General features: G+C 38.6%; 1 protein-coding gene across 3 annotated transcripts in view; it reads right to left on the bottom strand.

Annotated features, from left to right (window-relative positions):
- The window catches only part of GPBP1 (GC-rich promoter binding protein 1), a 75,826-nt gene extending 56,723 nt beyond the window's left edge, over nucleotides 1-19,103 (bottom strand). Inside the window, exons 1-2 of one of the 3 annotated variants that reach the window (XM_058732040.1) lie at nucleotides 18,857-19,103; nucleotides 16,635-17,606 (exon numbers count right to left, since the gene is read on the bottom strand). The gene's annotated coding sequence lies outside the window, so the exon portion shown is untranslated. Of the gene's footprint in view, nucleotides 1-16,620; nucleotides 17,607-18,856 lie in introns of all 3 variants that reach the window. The other 2 variants (XM_058732049.1, XM_058732056.1) reach the window with 2 other exon arrangements.
- Nucleotides 19,104-21,195: the final 2,092 nt, after the last annotated feature.

Genomic DNA, 21,195 nt, shown 5'->3' on the forward strand with positions numbered 1-21,195 from the left:
AGTCAGACACTCAACACACCCAGGCACCCAGGCGCCCCTTGCTTGCTCTTTTAATACCAGGATCTCTCAAGTTCTCCAACATAAATTACTGAAAGTTAACTCATTCTCTTGCCCTGCCAAATATGTTTTCAGAAAGTAACCAAAATAACTTCAAATTTCTTTTCACTTTACAAACAGGAAAATTCTGCTTTCCCTAAAGAAACATTTGATATATCTGCTTATTGAATAACAAAATTGATTCACAAACATTTATGGAGCAGCTACTCTACATAAGCACTTTAAACAATATTCTCTGTGACAAGAATGCATACTACTATGGAATGAAGGAAGGGGGATGGAGGGGAAGAAAGTGAAGAAGGTAGGGGGATTACTGCATTCTTTCTGGTACCAGGAGTAGCAATTACAGGTAAAAAAGAAAAAGGTGCAATTAATGGTAAGGATTATCTTCCAACTACCAAAATGGGAAATGCAGCAGACTAAATTACTATGATATCAAAGTAATTCCATAATTGGTTACACTGTGCTGAAAACTCCACATCAGATTTATTTGTGAAGAATAAAAATCCTGAATATGAGGACTGAAAGGGATAGAGACAAAAAAATTACTGACACAATTGTGGAAAAAACATGAGAAAAATTTTTATAATCTCAGAAGGGGGAAGGTAAGCCTTTTCTAAGTATGACATACAAAACACAAGTAATAAAAATATATGTATATATTCAAATATAAGCATAAACACAAAGAGCACTTTCTACAACAAAATTCACAACCAAGGTCAAAGCAAACAACATGGGGGGAATACTCCTTACAAAGAGTAAATATAAAGGGTTGACTTCCCTTCATATATTAAATGCTCCTACAAATCAACAGAAAAAAGAACTTCAAAATGAAGAAAGCATATAAACAGAATTGACAGAAAAGGGTCATATGTATGAAAAATTTTCATTTTAATTCAAAAGATAAAACACCTAAGAAAAAAATCTGATACCACATAGTGTTAGAACTTTAAGCTGTTATACCTCTATGAAGAGCAATTTAGCATAGCACTCAAAAATTGCACTCAGAAATTCCACTTGTAAGAATGTACCCCACGGGACACCTAGGTGGCTCAGTCAGTTAAGTGTCAGACTCTTATTTCAGCTCAGGTCATGATCCAAGGGTTGTGCTGGGGTCTGCACTAACAGTATGGAGACTGCTTGGGATTCTTCTCTGTCTCCTTTTTCTGTCCCTCCCCTGCTCACTCTCGCTCCCATAAGTAAATAAACTTAAAAAATAAAAAAGAATGTATCCCACATTTACAAGGGTACTACCATTATTTCTAATAGAAAAAAAAAAAAAAACAACAATGCACATGAAAAGATCTGGTTAAACAGACATTAAGCCATCAATATAAAAAGAATGGAATAGCTATAGCTTTACATGCATTATTATGAAATAACTATCCAAAATATTTCCTTAAGAAAAAAAAAATAGGCTGTAGAGCAAGGTGAACCTCATGCTACTACTACTTACGTTAAAAATAATATAAAGCACTTACACACATTACAGCTCTCCAGAGAAGTACATAAAACAGTGGTTTCTTCAGATAAGAACAAGTGCTGGGAAACAGGCATGAGGGGGTGATCTCTAAAAATCTTTGTACTTTTTGTAATTTGTAATGGGTGCATGTGTTCAAAATAATTTTAAATTCTGTTTACTCTGACTTAACTTTATCATTTCTTGAATCCTCAAACTAACATTACCTTTTTCTCAAGCCAAATAAGGCTGAAAAGCAGCAAACAAGTTTCAACCAATGAATTTATAAAATGAACCTAACACTATGAACTAGTCATTTCACAAAGAGTTCAGAGATCGGATCTTTCACATGAAATCAAAGATTTGGAAACTCAAGTACCTTGATTTATTGATTATAAAGACAATAGCTAAAAATACATAATATACTTATTATGTATTTATAATACATATATATAATATATATAATATATACACACACACACTATTAACTAGGCAATTTGCATAGGACTTTACAAGTATCTCAGTGCTCAGTACACCCTGAGGATACTGATAAAATCTTTTCTTCAAAAAAAGATAAATAGGTTTTTGTATAGATGTGAAACCCATTTTAAAGTTCCCAAGGTCAAAAATAAATAAGTAAATAAAGTTCCCAAGGTCTGGGGCACACGGGTGGCTCGGTCAGTTAAGTGTCCGACTCCATCTCTGCTCATGTCATGATCTCATGGTTCATGAATTCAAGCCCCACATCAGGCTCTATGCTGATGGCACAGAGCCTGGATGGGATTCTGTCTATACATGTCTCTGCCCCTCACCTGCTTGTGTTCTCTCTCAAAATAAATAAGCTTTAAAATGAAAAAAAAAAAAAAAAAAAGTTTCCAAGGTCCCACCAATCAGTGATAAGTGAAATTATTTTTTAAAGCTTTTTAAGAAAATGTTTATTAATTTATTTTGATAGAGCAAGCACAGGGAAGGAAGAGAGAGGGAGAGAGAGAATCCCAAGCAGGCTCTGCACTGTCAGCACAGAGCCTGACACAGGCCTTGATCTCATGAACACTGGGATCATCATGACCTGAGCCCAAGTCAGATGCTTAACATACCAAGCCACCCAGGTCCCCCTGAAATTCATATTTACATATTTGCCTATTTACATACTGTAACTGAGAATACATTAAGTACAGATCTTACCTTATACAAAATATTAATCTTAGTAAGAGCTGTATTAGTAATTCCCTAAATTCTGTGTGTTAGTTTTAGTCTCACCTGTCAGGCACTGCCTTGAGGTACAACTACAACCATATAAAATACAATCGTAATCTCCAAAACACATAGAAGAGCAATAGTTTAAGCTACCACTGCAGTCCTAACTTGCTTTCCACTAACCTAAGCCAACTTTGTCTCCAACCGACGCTCCTCTCATCAAATTGCCTTCAAAGTCCTACTTTAAAGGACTAACCTGAAAACATTTTCACTCACTTGTCCCCATTTCTACAATGTTCTTATAACAAGGATTCATTTTAATGAAAAAGACCAAAGAGTAATTCATGTGAAAAATCTGAAAACTACCAGTCGTCTGTCTTAAATGGAAAAACTGAGGCAACTAAGTTACAACGAAAAGTCTTTAAAACATCATGATTATCAGGTGAATGCATTTTTCAAGCAGTTTTCAACCTAGCTACTGTTCCTTGAAACAATTATTTCATCACCCACTGTAACAGCCTCAAGTTTAGCATCCTTCTAGAGCTTTGGTAAGTATAGCCCCTTGTAAGCAACCTTTAACATGCTCTTAGAAAGAACCAAAGCAAGAACACACGGAGAAAATTTTTAATACCAAAAATAATTGAACTCTATGGGCACACAGCCCCTTTTGTACCATGGAGGAAGAAACATAAAAAGATTATGTCTCCTTCTCAAAACAAGACATTAGTTAATATAAATGAACTGTCGGGGCCTTTCTCATTTCTGAAAATGAGGAGCCAAAAATTCTGCTCACTCACTTATTTCAAAGTTACTCCTTGAAATTTAAAGTGTGTTTTATCTTTTCAAACTTGAGAGAACAATTTTACTACGTTTTAATCCCTCCAACTCAACAGTTCTAACTAAGGAACATTTTTAAAGGCAAGGGTCATAACGTGTAAGTCCTTAAAAGGCAGTTCCTACAATAAGCTAACAGCAAATTCAAAGCCTGTCTTAAATCTAGCAAACAGACTAAAAGCTCATAAAACAAATTATTTAAGTCTAGGCAGGAAAAAAAGCTTCTAAATGATCTGACAACAAAATCAACTGGGCTATAAATAATCCCTAACAAATTACTCCTAGTCCCCCAACAGTTAAACAGCAGTGCTATAATAAAAATACCAAGTGCACATACTCAAAGGTGGGGAAAAAAATAAGTTAACCTAAATTATCTAAATTGTTAATTCTTTTACTCTGCAAGTAACTGCACTAAGAATATAACAAATAAATGAGACAAGGTCCCTGCCCTCAGAATAGTTAAGTGATAAATATGGGTGAAAGTAAACAAGACAGAGACTGGGCTTTGAATGAAATAAATAGGATAAACAGATAAGAGAAACCAAAGGATTAGGAAGGGGGGTTGCCAATTTCACACAGAATGGTTAGGGTCACTTAGAATATAACATATACACTAAAAATGAGCTAACAAGGGGAAAACAGAAGAACGAGTAAGCATAAAGGCCCTAAGACAGGAAGGAAAATGCCTCCTGTGTTCAAAGAGAAAGAGGGCCAAAGGCCAATGGTATCAGACCTTAAGGAAGCTTGCAAAGAAATGGAAGGGACAAACAATGCATAAATGCTTACAGCCTAGAGTCTACATATTATGTGTATGTACAGTGGGCTCTGTGAATAATAAACTACAAGTGTATAAGAATGGCAGAGGAACAAAGTTACAAGGCTATAGCAGTTCTCGTTAGAGAAAATGGTGGCTTGGACAAGTCCAGTGGCAGTGGAATAAAAATGGACATATTTCAAATAGATCTGCTAGTTAATTAGATGGGAAAAAAGAAACCAAAGGTGGTTGCCACATTTTTTTAGCTTGAGTAGATGGACTATGTAGCCATCTATTGAGCTAGGAAAGAATGGAGAAAGAATAGAGCTAAGTTAAGACTCAAAAGAGTGCAGTTTTGGATATATTAAATTTGTAAACTAAATGGAGAGGTCAAGAAGACAGTTAAAAAATACAAGAGTATAATACGGGGAAGAGAGATGGACTGCAGATTTAACGTGAAATCATTTGTGTACCATAAACTATGGTACCATAACCCAGATTACACAAATATTGCTTCAAAAGAAGGCAATGCATTATATTTTCATCAATTTCAAACATTCTAAAATACAATCTAAATATACCTGGTTTCTGCTTAGTTCTGTCCTTTCAATTTACATTTACCTATGCTCCCAATCTACAAGCTCTCTCTCTCCTAGTTGATCATAATGCTCCTTAATCACGACTATCTATGTGATGAAGCCAGAACAATACTGCTAATAACGTCTGCATCATTTTACAATTTCAAAGCATTCAGCACTCATTATTTCACTGGATTGTAAGGATAATCTTGTGAGGCAGGAAAAAAGAACAGTTTTATCAGAGCAAAAGTAAGAGTCTTACAAAGGCTACCCTGGTCATCATTAAATAGCTATTATTTACCAGAAGCAAAGAAACCACAATTCCAATTTAAGGACTCTATTTACTCTGCATTCACAGAACTTCAGAGCAGACCGACTAGATGAGTTCAGAAATAGTACATTTTTGCCTTGCTACTAAATATTCAGTACAGAAGTGCCTGCGTGGCTCAGTTGGTTAAGTGTCCCAACTCTTGATTTCAGCTCAGGTCATGATATCATGGTTCCTGAGTTCAAGCCCCTCATCATGATCTGTGCTGACAGTGCAGAGCCTGCTTGGGATTCTCTCTCTCCCAGCCCACTGTGCTCACTCTCTCTCTCTCTCTCTCTCAAAATAAACTTAAAAAAATAAACTGAGCCACTCCAGTGCCTCTACCATATCCTTTTAAAATAAATTAGTAAATTGTAAAAATAATAATAATAAAAGTAAAATAAATGTTCAGTACATGAAAGAGCAGGCACACAGTAGGCACTAAAACATCTGCTAAGGCAATGAACATCTCTAGCAGACTAGCACTCAAGAATCCCAGAACCATTGGTGAGTCAGTGTTTTACAGTAAGTTGATAGTTTGTTCCCTCCTTTCACTTCCAATGAAGAAATATTTTCACATGTTCAAGTACAAATTAGATAATATCTAACATTTCAAGCCACTCAAAAGAAGATTGCTCTATCAATTCAAGATGGCATTATTTTGCAACAGGTCTTACTCACATGCCCATAAAAACAATTTCTCCTTTTAAGTCCACATTTCCTATAAAAGATTTTAGAAAGCAAGAGATATCCGGATTTTAAAAATAAGGCAGAAAAGATCTATGCTAGCATCTGTATTTATCAACTACTGACTTAACATATACGGCAATGATAAATAAATCAGCAGTTTCACAGAACTGCATTTTAAGAGGTATTTCAAACTGATTCAATGGGAAACAAAATCTTCTCAATAAATGGTACTGGAAAAAGACCAAACAAAACAAACAAAAAAGGTTTTGTTTTTTTGGGGGGCAATTGGACATCTACAGTATTTAAAAAAAAAAAAAAAAGAAAGAAAGAAAGAAAAGAACCTCAACCCACTGCTCACACCACATGCAAAAAAAAAAAAAAAATTATAAGCTAACCTACAAAACTTCTAGAAGAAAGCAAGACAAAATCCTGCAATTACGGATTAAAGAAAGATTTCTAGGAGACTAGGAGAAATTATGTGCAAAACATGTATTGCACACACTTGTATCTAAAAATATATAAATGATTCTTACAATTCAACAAGACAATCTCATCTTTTCTAAACAGGCAAAAGATCTGAACAGACACCACCAAAAACATAAAAAGATGTTCAGCATCATTATTAGGGAAATACGAATTAAAACCACAATGCAAGGGGCATCTACGTGGCTCAGTCAGTTGAGTATCCAACTCGGTTTCCACTGACATCGATTTCATGGTTCGTGAGATGAAATCTTGAGCGCTGTCAGCACAGAACCTGCCTGGAATTCTCCCTCTCACCCTCTGCCCCTCGCCAGCTCACACTTGTGCTCTCTCAAAATAAATAAACTTAAAAAAAAAAAAAAACCCACAATGCTAATTCAAACAATGCACCAACTCCATGGATAAAATTAAAAGACTGACATCAAATACTGGCAAGAATGCAGAACTATGCACCATACTGCTGGTGCAAATGCAAACAGTTTAGTGTCTGTAAAACACTTTGGTAGGTTTTCAGCAGAGTTAAATACACAAATTCATATGACCCTGCAATCACACTGCTAGGTAATTTTCCCAAGAGAAATGAAAATAATTCTCCACAAAACAAAACAAAACCGGTATGCAAATGTTCACAGAAACTTTATTCACAAAAGCCAAATATGGGAAACAACCCAAATGCCTAGTAACCAGAGAATGAATAAACATTTGTGGTGTACACAATACCACTTAGCAATAAAAAAAAAAAAAAATGAATTATAACATATGCAATAACATGCATGAAAAAAGCCAGAAACAAAAGTATACACAGTGTCTGATTCCCTTTATATGACATTCCAGAATACACAAAAGACAAGAAAAACAGATTGGTGGTTTCCAGAGAACAGAGGTGAGGGAAGAGGACTGTCCATAAAGGACAATAAAGTAACTGAGGTGATGTAAATGCTCTACATTCTCACGTGGTAAGATTACACAACTGATTTGAAAAAATATCTTCAAACTGTACGCTTAAAGAGTGAATTTACTGTATGTAAACTACACTTCAAAACACCTAGTTTAAAAATGCATTCACACTTCCATTAAAATAAACTAACAGGCACACACACTTTTGTAAAAACAAACTATTAAAATGTTAATTTTTATTGTTAATAGTGTTTCCCCTATACTACTTCGACCCTATATTTATATTCTTTGCTCTGAGGAATTATAAATTAATCTCACAATTTCCCCTCTACATCAACAACCAAGGCCACCAATCCAAATTGGATACTGATTTTTACCTTCAATTTATGAGAGGAAAGCTGATAATTACTTTTCTTTTGATCATATCTACACATACCATGCCACTACACCCTAAGACAGATTTAATGTTAGCTAACTGCCTACTCAATTGAAATGGCAGTAAATATTAGAAAAATAAATGAAACGTACCTTAATCACTGTATTATTAATCTACCCGACATACTTTTCTTCCTAAAAAGCCAGAAGTACTTAAAACACTAATCCTAGGGCACCTGGGTGGCTCAGACCATTAAGGGTCTGTGAGATCAAGCCCTGTTTAGAGATCTGCACCGGTAGTATAGACACTGCTTGCTTGGGAGTCTCCCTATCTCTCTGCCCCTTCCCCACTCTCTCATGTGCACACACGCTCTCTCTCAAAATAAATAAGTAAATTTAAAAAAAAATTATTAAAAAAAACACTAGTCACTTTGTTTCTTTTAAGAAGGGCAAATAGTGTTTGGAAATTTGTGAGAATGTTTTGGAAACATTTGTCTTCTAGAATTCTCACATCTGTACTACTACATATTAAAATTTATTATTATAAATGTCTTTCTTCAGGTGTGTATTAATATGATCTTATGTGAATAAAATTTTATTTCAGGATAGTGAAGGGGACTTTGATAAGTACTTGTTATAAAACATACATGGATCTGGGGCACCTGGGTGGCTCAATCGGTTAACTGTCTGACTCCTGATTTCTGCTCACATCAACATCTCACAGTTCATGAGTTTGAGCCCCACATCAGGCTCTCTGCTGTCAGCATGGAGCCTACTTCAGATCCTGTCTCCCTCTCTCTCTTTGCCCCTCCCCCACTCATGGGCACAAGCACTTGTATTCTCTCTCTCTCTCAAAAATAAACATTAAAAAAAAAAAGATACACGGATCTTACTGGATCCTACACCGCTGGCTCTAGAACTGCGCTAACATGGCAGCTAACAGCCACATGTGATTGTTTAAATGTACATTAAAATTAAATAAAACTCAAAATTCAGTTCCTCATCGGCACTAGCCACACCTCAAATAATGACCTAGGTCTAGAGATTATCCTAACAAACAGCAAAGACACAGACTGCTTCCCTCATTTCACAAAGTTCTATTGGACAGCACTGCTCTAGAATAAGATCTACTTAGAACCCTAAGGAAATACAGATAAACAGAACTGAAATTCTGGCTGTCACTTAATGACAACCTTGGGTAAATTAACCTCAGAGCGGAAAGAGCAGTTATTTCACATTATAACTGGGAAAAGCACTTTCTAATCTAAAATACTGTGAATACTAGTTACGAAGTGATCCAAAAGTAAAATACTCCCGAATGAGAATAAAGAATATACCCATGTGAAAGGTAGATTATAAACAAGTCACAACTGTATCTCATTAAGGAAAATAAAATTTAGTCACTGGCTTACGATAATGTATCTTCCCAGTCCTGAAACAGTAGTATTTTTACTTTGCTCATTATTAACACCCTAAAAACTTAAACTATTAGCCCTCATAGTTGGAAGTCTCAGCTCTGGATATACAGAATGTGTAGGTTCAGAAATATCACTTACTGGCTATGTGACCTTGTGACTTCTATCTCTGTGCTTTCATTTTCTCATTTGTAAAATGAAAATAGGACCTTCCCACACACACCGTCCATGAGGATTACAGTTAATTCACTTCCAAGGTTTAGAACACTGCCTGGAACATGGTAAGCACTGATAAATAGTAGCTATCAAAATCTAGTCATCATGACCGGTGTGGATATCCAGAATATATGCCGAACTCCAACAATTCAAATTTGAAAACGGGTGAAGGACTTGAATACACATTTCTTCAAAGAAGATATAAAATGGCCAATAAGCAAGGGCGCCTGGGTGGCTCAATGGGTTAAGCATCCAATTCTTGGTTTCAGCACAGGTCATGATCTCACAGTTTGTGAGACTGAGCCCTGCCTCTGGCTACACACTACCACCATGGAGCCTCTTTGGGACTGTCCAACTCTCTCTGTCCCTCCCCACACACATGCTCTCTCTCAAAATAAATAAACTTTTTAAAACACGGCCAATAAGTGGGGTGCCTGGGTGGCTCAGTCGGTTAAGCGGCCGACTTCAGCTCAGGTCATTATCTCACGGTCCGTGAGTTCGAGCCCCGCGTCAGGCTCTGTGCTGACAGCTCAGAGCCTGGAGCCTGTTTCAGATTCTGTGTCTCCCTCTCTCTGACCCTCCCCCGTTCATGCTCTGTCTCTCTCTGTCTCAAAAATAAACGTTAAAAAAAAAAAAAGAAAAAAAAACGGCCAATAAGCAAATGAGAAGACATCAGTAATTATTAGGGAAATGCACATCAAAACCACAGATACATCACAACCACTAAGATGGCTATTATCAAAAACACAGAAAACAACAAATGTTGCAAAGAATATGGATAAACTGGAACCCATGTGCACGGCTGGTAGGAATAAAAAATGGTGCAATCACTATGGAAAACACTATGGGGGCTCCTCAAAGAATTAAAAATATAATTACCATACGAACCAGCAATTCCACTTCTGGGTATATATCCAAAAGGATTAAAATCAAAGATTTAAAAAAAAAATAGGGATTCAAACAATTATTTGTACACTCTCTTTCACAGCAACATTATTCATGATTTCAGAAAGGCAGAAACAACTAAAGTGTCGATTTACAGATGATGGGTAAACAAAATTTGATACATACATACAATGGATTATTCTTTTGTCTTAAAAAGGAAGGAAATTGATTCTACCACATGCTACAACATGGATGAACCTCGAAGACATTACACAAAGTACAATAAGGCAATGACAAAACAACAAATATGCACAATTCCACTTATACTAAGTCCCTAGTGTAGCCTAACTCATAGAAATACAAAGTAGAATGGTGATTGCCAGGGGCTACAGACAGGGAAAAATGCAAAGTTAATGTTTAATGGGTACAAAGAGTATCAGTTTGGGAAGATAAAAAAAGTTCTGGAAATGAAGAATCCACAACAATGTGAAGGCACTCAATGCCACTTATACACTCAAAAATGGCTAAATTGGTAAACCTTAGGTTTTTTTTGCCAGGATTAAAAAAAAAAAAAAAAGTTATCCCTCATTACAATGACTGGAAGATTAGTATGAAGGCGGGGGAAAAAAAAAAACCCTTACTTCCAAATCTCGTATCATGGCTAAAAAGTAGAAAGATTTAAGTCTCCTAAATTTAGAATATATTTTCTCTAAACTTGTAATAGACCAACCTACCCATACTTAGCTAAGACTTTAGCTCCGACTTTGCCTAATTCCAATTAAGCCGACAACTAGTGGTTGTGAAATATTACCTCCTATTGTGGTTTTTAAGTATGCCCAGAAATTGTTTTGAAAAAAGATGAAGCCTAACTACCCTCCTTTGATTGAGGGCTAGACTTAATAACTTGCTTTTAACGAAAAGAATGTGGCAGAAGTGACTTCTGGAATGGGTCCTAAAAGGTACTGTGCTTTCTACCTATCTCTCTTCTCAGATGACTTGCTCTACAAACTGCAGCTGCCACATTTAAAGAAACTTAAGGAGGAAGGACACTTGGCTGGCTCAGCTGGTGGAACACTGGACTTCTGATCTTGGGGTTGTGAGTTCGAGCCCCAAGTTGAGTGTAGAGATTACTTTTTTATTTTAAATTTTTTTTTTTTAACATTTATTCATTTTTGAAACAGAGCATGAATGGGGGAAGGTCATAGAGAGAGCGAGACATAGAATCTGAAACAGGCTGCAGGCTCTGAGCTGTCAGCACAGAGCCCGACACAGGGCTCGAACTCTCGGACCGCGAGATCATGACCTGAGCCGAAGGTGGGTGTCCAACCGACTGAGCCACCCAGGCACCCCTAGAGATTACTTTAAAAAAAAAAAAAAAAGAAAAAAAGAAACCGTAGAAGACACTCAAAAGAGCTCCATGGAGATCCATGTACGGTAAGGAACTGAGTCCTCCAGGTAAGAGCCAGCATCAACCTGCCAGGCCAATGAGTACACCATCTTGGAAGAAGATCATCCAGCCCCAGTCAAGCCTTCAAATAACTGCAGCCCTGGTTACCATATTGATGTAGATTTTAGATTTGGACCTAGAGGGAGTCAGAATCACTCAGCTCAACTGTTGCCAAATTTCTCACCCACAGAAATCATGTGAGATAGTAACAATTTTTATTTTTTAAAGCTCCTTCATTAAAATATTTACATTCACTGAAAAACCAACTAATTTCTTTTACTAATATGTATACGTATAGATAACTTTCTGACAATTTTCAGTTTAAGAATTTCTTAAAGGGTATTTGCAAGTTCTGAGTTTCAAAGGAAACACAACATATTTAACTACAATTTTAAAACTTTCTTGCTAAAAAATAAGTCTGAAAAAAACTTATTTTTTTTTAATTTTTTTTTTTAACTTTTATTTATTTTTGAGACAGAGAGAGACAGAGCGTGAACAGGGGAGGGGCAGAGAGAGGGAGACACAGAATCTGAAACCGGCTCCAGGCTCTGAGCAGTCAGCACAGAGCCCGACGCGGGGCTCAAACTCACAGACCCTGAGCCGAAGTCGGATGCTTAACCGACCAAGCCACCCAGGCACCCCTGAAAAAAACTTTTAAATATGGTTTCAAAAAATATAATCTGTAAACTGAATTAAAGGGCAGAAAATAAAATACCAAAACACTACACTCACCAAAGCTGTGAACACAAAGATGACTCAAGAACAAGAATGGGATACCTTGTATAAAAAGATGCAGAAACTAGTAATTACTTGAAAAGACATAGAGCAAAAGCCTCTAACCATTCTGCTGGGTGTAGCAGCTAACAAAAAGGAGAAAAGCAAACAGGTAAAACTGAAAATCAAACCACAAAAGGTTTATCAGTAATTCTAACATTCAATTTCTAATGAGAGTCCTGCTCAAACCAATGGACCCGCTCCTGAGAAAAAATATTTAAGCGCCCCCAAAATAATCAATTTTAGACAGTTCTCAAACCACAGTCTCCCACACCCACTTATGTAGCTGCCTCCCCCCCACCCAAAAAAATTTTTAGGAAATCCTGATACATAAAACATTTATAAAAGGGGAGAAGGGGACAGTGAACAAATCTCTTTCCAACCTGCTCTTCCTAAATATGTCAAATCCATCACTTTAAAGGCTAGTGAGATAACAAAACAAAGAGCCCTACTTTAGGTAGACTTTTCTGGCCACGGAGAGACTATGGGAAAAAAGAGAATGGAACTAAAAGGCAAAGAGATGAGATAGTACGGTTACCTTCTTATTCAAAGGCCAAGCTAGGATAATAAATGAAACTGCAGGGGCACCTGAGTGGCTCAGTGGGTTAAGCACCCAACCCTTGATGTCAGCTCAGCTCCTGGGTTGTAGGATAGAGACCCTCTACGTATGGAACTGGCTTGGGATTCTCTCCAGCTCTCTCTTGGCCCTCCCCTGCTGGCACTCTCTCCCTCTCTCAAAATAAACAAATAAACTTGAAAGAAGAAATAACTTCAGACTGACAAATACTGATTTGACATGTAACACTCAGAATCTTAAAATATTGGAATTAGAATATAACTTTATAGATTATGCTTCTCCATTAACAAAAAGCCTTCATATATTATTGTCATCAGTTTTATGAAAACACTAACACCAAAGAGATTAGGTAAATATACAAGGTCACATAGGCTCTTTTCTAAATTTTCCAATCCCTAAACCAAAAATCTCTTTTAACTCCCAGCCATTTCTCTTTTTCTACATCACTACCCTTACCTGGATCTAAATGGTTACCTTAACGTTTTTGTAAAAAATTAAACAGAAAAGGTGGTTAGGTCAAAGACAATTAGATAATCCTGCTTGGGTTTATGTTACTGGTTTTGTTTTGTTTTTCTTTTAAAGAGAGCGTGAGGGAGAGCGGCAGAAGGGGACAGAGAGAGAATCCCAAACCCACTCCAACACTCAGCACTGAGCCCAACACAGGGCTCAATCCCATGACCCACCCTGGGATCATAACCTGAGGAGAAATCAAGAGTGGGACCCTCAACCAACTAAGCCACCCAGGGGCCCCTGGCCTGGAGTTTAGGTTCTATCCTCAATTGCTAATTTCACTTTCAGACTAGAGGTTCCCATCTTTATTCCTCTGTAACTCTCTAAATTTCATTTTTTTCTTTCTTCTCACTCTTGTTTCCCTATTATTTTCTATTCCTTTTATTTCCCTACTATTCTTCCCTTCATCAATTCTCAAGCGTCAGGAACTTTAAGCACAAAAATTCATGGACTAATCTCAGTTCAAAACCAGAGAAAAAGTACAACAAAGCTAAAATGAATTGAGCTTCATACTTGTACAAAGAGGCTATGGGTGTGTAAGACATGAACAAAACCTGAAACCACATTTTAATTTTTGGCTAACCAAAATTTTACCAGTTACTAACAAACAGCAATACGAACAATATTTTCTCTTCTACCTTTTAGCCTAATTCCAAATTCCACTAGTAGTCAATATTAACCAAAGAGAAGCAGTATAAGAGAAGAAACAAAAATATCATGGATAATGCTCAAATTAGCATTTATAGTGTAGCACGGTAACTGAAAGTGTGGAGCCCTCCAGTCAGACCTGAGAGATTTGGCCCAGACTCCTAGGTAACTTTGGTCCTAACCAAGTAACTTTCTCCAAGTTTCAGTCTTTCTAAATCTTAATTTTCTTATCTATACCACTATAACAGCACTTTCTTCACAGAATTATTCTAAGGTTAAGGTATTCTAGGTAAATATGTTTATTATACAGAATATGTGACACTGTCATCATCTATAAGCATTACTAGATTACTTCTATGTCTATAGTCTAGGCACAGATTAAAAAAAAAACAACAAAACAATAGAGTAGGGGAGAAAAAGAGGCTCAAAAGAGGTACTAAGAGGGTAGGGGGAGCAGCCCAGCAACTGTTCCAATTAGTGTTGTTATCTACTCAATGCCAAGAATATAATAAAATATTTATCAAGACGTTCAAGTAAGTAAATAGGTCCTTGAACAACTGCTGTAAGCAAAGTTCACCAACGTCAGACTATTCAAAGATTACAGTTAATTGTTAAAAACCCTGACTCTGGAGTTAGTTTTATCCTGACACCAAGGCTTTCAGGTAACATCCATAGGAATAATTTAAAGGAAGATAATCACAATTAATGTTGTTCTTTTCCACGAAAAAAAAATAATTACCAGTTCAACTTTTTTTAAAGGTTTATTTTATTTTGAAAGAGAGAAAGCCCGCGTGCAAGCAGGAGAGGGGCAGAGAGACAGAAGAGAATCCTAAGCTGGCTCTGTGCCGTCACCACAGAACCACACTGGGGCTCAATCCCACAAACCCGAAGATCATGACCTGAGCCAAAATCAAGAGTGAGGTGCTAACCGACTGAGCATCCCAAGTGCCCTTCCAGTTCAACATTTTTTTTTTAACGTTTATGTAATTTTGAGAGGGAGACAAGAGAGAGAGGTACAGAATCCGAAGCAGGCTCCACACTCTGAGCTGTCAGCACAGAGCCCGATGGGGGGCCTGAACCCCCGAACTATGAGATCTCGACCTGTGCCGAAGTCAGCCACTTACCCAACTGAGCCATCCAGGCACCCCGCAGTTCAACTTTTTAATCTCATTTAAGATATATATTCTTAGACAAATTACTTGAAAAGTCATTAAATTGAGAAATGAATAAAATAGCAGGCAATCTGAAGTGAAAAGGTGTGGAGAATGGTCTTGCCACTTTTTTTACATAAATCAAGGTGGAAGTTCAATTAAAAGTACTACATAGCACTGACAGAGAAAACACAACTAACTCAGTCTATTTTAACAAAATTAATGAACTCTAATCTCAATTTTAGATCAGGAAATAAATGCTGTATTTGGACACTTCCATTCTTTTGGACTCTACTACCTCTTCTGCTCTAAGTGAGATAAAAGGATTCAAGAGCAAAGCAAAAAAGTTTTGAAATAAGTGAAGTACTGACAAGTTGTAAGGCCATCTTGGCAAAATGTTCAAAATTACAATCTTTTATCTCAGAAAAGTAATTAAATGAAATAAACTCTAGTTTTATTATATTCACTAGTAGTAACTATCTATAAAATGTATTTTAATAAATTTTTAAAAACACTCCTATGCCTAGAATAGACTGAAAAATTATACGGTAACTAAAAGTACTATTATTCAATTCTGAAAAATATAACAATTATTAAATCAGAATTCTCATTTGTCAGAAGATCTCTATTACAGCAATATTTCTAATTTTTTAAAAAAGCTTTGTTTATAAACATAAGCCAGCATAAACTTCCGAAAAGGAAATCAGTTATTTAAAAGAATTATGAACGATTATGAAATATCAGGTTTAAAAACCAAGCCCTATGTTATAATTTAAACTACCTAACTAAACTGTAACACAAAATTGCCTTTAGAAAGCAGTCTAAACTCACACTAAGAAAGTAAACTGGGGGTGCCTGGGTGGCTCAGTCGGTTAAGCATCCGACTTCAGCTCAGGTCATGATCTCATGGTTCACTGGTTTGAACCCCAAGTCGGGCTCTGTGGTGACAGCTCAGAGCCTGGAACCTGCTTCAGATTCTGTCTCCCTCTCTCTCTCTCAAAAATAAATAAAGATTAAAAAAAATTTTTTTAAATAAACTGGCTGGAAAGACTCATGAAACATTTTTCTCGCCTTTTTAACAATCTATGAATCCATAAAAATTAAGATGAATACTGATCATAAGGATTTTTGCGTTGTTTTTTTTTTTTTTTTTTTTTACTTTCGGAGCACAAAAATGTAAAATGTGGACTGTTTGATCAGAAATATTCTTAAATCTTAACTCTTTTTTCATTTCAATTTACTTAACAGTACTTTTCAGACCGTCCAGGAAACTAAGCCAAGCAGTATTATTCCAAGAAACAGAAAGTCTTCCAACATAGGATAAACTTGACTCATTAATTTACAAATGAACTCTTGATTTGCTCACCATTTAATACTTACAAATTCCAACAGGACTGCACAGGAAGGTGTTGGGTTTTTCTCTGTAATCTTTATGTTTTCCAGTTTGTTTTTTTATTTTGTATCCTCTGAAATAATATCCAAGTTCTTTGAAGATACTTAACCTATGACTATTTGACATAGAGTTACTTCAAGTCAGCTACCCATACTTCTGTCTTAAAGTTTTCATACGGCTATCTCCAGAATTAGCCAAGTTCCTTGGATTTAAGATTTTAAAGTCTTCTTTATTATTCCATGTACTTGTCACTGTTGTACTTATCCACTCCAGATGAAATATCCAATTTATGAGCCAAAAAGCAAAAACAAAAAGAAAATTTCACATCTGAAGAACATTCCTAAACATCAGCACAAAGAGAGACACATAGCTATCTCAATACTACCATGCTGCTGGAAAACTGCAACATCTTAAATTTCCACGTAAATAAAAGATAAAAGGAAAAAAACTCTGTATTCTTTCAACGTCTTCATTTAGAAAAGCTGTCCCATTGTGACATGAAAATAGCTGAGGTCAAAAATTCCTAAAACTTTTAATAAAGGTAAAAATAAAATGCCATGAAACTTCAGCAGTACTTAAACAGTAATTTGAAACCGCCGAAACTACTTAGTACACAAATCAAACATATCTTATAGTTTTGGCTGAAGAACACCAACCACAGGAGAAGGGTGGGGGTGGGGGGAAGGGGCAAAAAAAAATACCACCAGCTGAAATAATTTAACCAGTTATATAATCCGTTTGAACCAAAATACTGAAGAAATGACTGGGTCTCTTTAAGTAGCTTGCAGAACTGTTCACTACTATAAATTCACTTCAGAGATGCTTCTTGCCACTTTTAATAAACTTCTGGGGCAAAATTATCCAAAGATATTGTAATCCCAAAATGGCCACTTCAAATATCCGGGGCCTTTTAACACAAAACCTAGAAGATGATCTTCACAAACGGGTAATTCAATCACCTGTAAAAGTTACAAAAACAAAAAAAAATTACACACTGAATTTTAATTTTGAGCAAAAAATTAACCCCCATCATGAAGAAGCCTACTTCTAGAGAGAAATTCACCTCTATCCAATTCTACTGGGATCTAAAAAAAGGCTCTGCCCAAGCAAGTGCCCAAAAACACTTTAATGTATTAAAAAGACTTTAGAATAAGAGGAAAAGGTGGGAGATGATGTTACAGAACACAAGGAGTGATTTCAACTGGGAAGGGGGTGCGGATATAACACAGGGGGATTATATAAACAAACCTTCCCCACACTTTGGGAGTAAAAATTAAAACTATGAAACTGCCACACAATCTTATAAAAGATCTTCCATATTTTCAATTCACGCTACCGAAGAAAAACGAACAGGCAGGTGTGGTGCCATGGGGCATTAGTAAATGCAACTTAAGAGAATAAGGAATGTAAAAGGAAAGACGCTCCCTCCAAATTAGAATGTCTAAGAGAAAAGACACATTTCCCCACTAAGGGTAGAAAGTAGGTGGGTGAGAAACGGGATATGAACATTCCTTAAACTCGCCTGAGGGTGAGACTTCCCTGGCTTCAGAGGGCAACTGTGGGAGAAACGTGTCGGTCCCCATTTCCTTGAATTAAGAAAACAGGTTTCTCCCAACACTGAGGGGGTGGTAGGTACTCAACCCTTCTCGTAAATCACGTTAAGAGTGGTTCTCTCCAAAAACAGAATAGGTCCCTTCAGGCCCCACAGGACTCGGGGGGACATGGTAGCACTGGACTCCGTACACAGCTAGTGCCACAGACCCGGGAGAGGCGGAAAGCGGGCGCGCTACTGAAGAAAACAACCGAAGGCCACAACTCGGCCTCGACTCCCTCAGCTCTCTAAGAGGAGCAGTAGTGCCAAAGGAGGCGGGCGTGTGCGAGAGGCCGGAGGAAGGAAGACCGAGCACGGAGGGCGTCGGACCCGTTCTGAGCCTCCGCCAAACATCCCCCCAGCCACCAAGCCTCAACCACCCACCCCCTCGCCACAACCGCCACCCCCGCCTCATGGGGGCCCAGTAAATATATAGAGGCCTCTCGGCGCCGTCTTTCCGTCCCCCTCCTTGCTCTCCTCCACCCCCCACACCGCGTCCGAGGGCAGCCTCACACCTCGCGCCGCCAACGCCGCTCCCGACCCCTCAAACCCCAACGCCGACACGGGCACCCCCTTCCTCCCCCAGACTCCAGCGCGGAGCACGGAAGACGGTGTTACCTTCTGCCACACCAGAGGTGCCCCTGGCCTGGGGGTGCCGCTGCGCTCGATCCCGGGAGAAGGTTTTCGGTACTTTGAATAATCCCCTTTTGCCGCTTTTCCCTCCCCCACAACCAGTCTCAGTCCCAAAATGGCGCCGACCCGATCCGCAATGTTCTGGGTCAAGTCTCGCGAGATCGTGGAAGGTGGCGAGGCGGGGAAGGAACTAGACGGGTTGAAGAGAAGGGAGGGAAAAGGCGGGGCGAGGAGAAGGAGGAGGGAGAAAGGGTGTGGAAGAAGCGCTGCGAACGAACCTACTGGGCGGGGCCGCAGGGGGAGCGCCTCCACCAGAGAACCTTCTGGCCCAAGCAACCGCTCACGCCCCGGCCGAAGAAGCTCCGCCCTCTACGTGGGGCGGCTGGGGGGAGGGGAATGGGGCGTGGCTACGTCTGGGGGCGGGGCGTCGAGGAAGCCCCGGAGGTAGGGGCGCGTGGGGGGCGGTGGCTCCGCGCAGTGACGTCAAGAGCAGCTGGAGTCGGGGATTACCCCCTGCTGCTGACGTGAGGACGGTGAACAATCGGGAACGTTCGGTGGAAGGGGGAATTCCCCGCCGCTCCCTGAGGAGCCCCTCCTCCCGCCCCTCCCCCACCCGGGCTGCCCCGGAGGCTGTGATGGTGGGGCCACCGAGCGGGTGAGGGGAGAAGGCTGAGCCGGGAAGCGGCCGCACGAGCTGTAGTGGCGCGCGCAACGGCGTCTTCCCGGGCTGGACGCTCGGAGGAGCCGCGGCGCGCGCCCCTCGCCTGGTACCGCGCTCGGGCCTGGGCGGAAGGGAGATCACATGCTTGCCTGTACACAGCCCTGCGCGGGCGGAACGCTGGTGGTGCAGGCACAGGGCTAATTGGGCGCCCTGAAGCAATGGATCCATCATCGAATGCAAATATGAGTGTGTCAGACATAAACAATTTGTACCGGAGTCCAGTGGCTGAAGAAAGGGAACTAACTCGGTGGGTACTAAGCTCAGATTCTTAAAGGGTAAAAATGGCTACTAGATGTAATCGTGCTATAATCATTTTTCCTTCTGCTAAGTCTACATGAGGTGAGAATTATTTCAACGCTGTCTCTGGCCGGCACACCCCACACAATTTTTTTTTAATGAATTTAATGGTATTCACAGTTATCTAGTTGCGATACTTTCCCCCTTTGTAACAGGAGGCTTACTTTGAAACCTGTGAAGTTAGCTTTCTAAGAGGAATGAAAGTAATCACATGTGTTTAAAGGACAATGTTAAGGGAGGTGTCTCAACCAGAGAAATTCCAGTAATTAAGTCCTTGGCTCTCTGCACTCCCCCAAGCCACAAAGCCTTCATACACAGTAACTTTATAGTCCTTTTATATGCATTATGGGATTTGTAGTTTAATGGACGGCTTCTAAAAGCTCCCTGAAAGAATGTTTGAATGTAAATTCAACAAAAATTTCACCTCCCAACCTTCTAGTTTAGTTTGCATCGGGGAAATAGACACTTTGGGCAATTAATACCTTACCGAGAGCAAAGAAAAGACAATTAACACATGCTGTATATCTTATCTGTGCCAGGCACTTTGTCTTTATACCAGCTTATGAAATGGGTGTTATTGGCCACGTTTTGCAGTTGAGGAAAACTGGTTCAGGTTAAGTAACGTTTAAGCTTGCAGTACATGGAAGCTGAGCGCCACCAGCTTGGCTGTACCTCTAAAATTTGCTAAAGTCTTAATCCATATTCTTTACACTACACCGCTTCAGTATAAGTAAAAACAACAGAAAAAATTGATAATAGAACATCCACAAATTGCCTGTCCTATGGCAAAAGACATAAAGTTGAAAAATAAAATGGAGAAACAATGGAAAAATAAAATGACAAACTGCTTAATATTTAATTGTACATACATAGTCACTACCTTAATATCTGATATTATATTTACATATCAAGAGCTTTTACAAATCATGAAAGATAACTATACTAACTCTTAGAAAGTCAAAGGACAAAAACAAGTTGGTAATGTGTGTGTCAGAAATTATAAGAAAATATGTTCTGGGAAGCCTGGGGGGTTCAGTCGGTTAAGCGTCTGACTTTGGCTCAGGTCATGATGTCACGGTTCATGGGATTGAGCGCCGTGTCTGGGTCTGTACTGACAGCTCAGAGCCTGGAGCCTACTTAGGATTCTGTGTCTCCCCCTCTCTTTGCATCTCCCCCACCTGCACTCTGTGTCTCTCCCTCTGTCTCTCTCTCTCAAACATAAATAAATAATAAGAAAAAAATTTTTTATAGGAAAGATACTCTACCTCACTAGAAATCATTAAAATGAAAATAAAGCTAACAATGA

The sequence above is a fragment of the Neofelis nebulosa genome, chromosome 1 (genome assembly GCF_028018385.1).
Source record: "Neofelis nebulosa isolate mNeoNeb1 chromosome 1, mNeoNeb1.pri, whole genome shotgun sequence".
Taxonomy (NCBI): domain Eukaryota; kingdom Metazoa; phylum Chordata; class Mammalia; order Carnivora; family Felidae; genus Neofelis; species Neofelis nebulosa.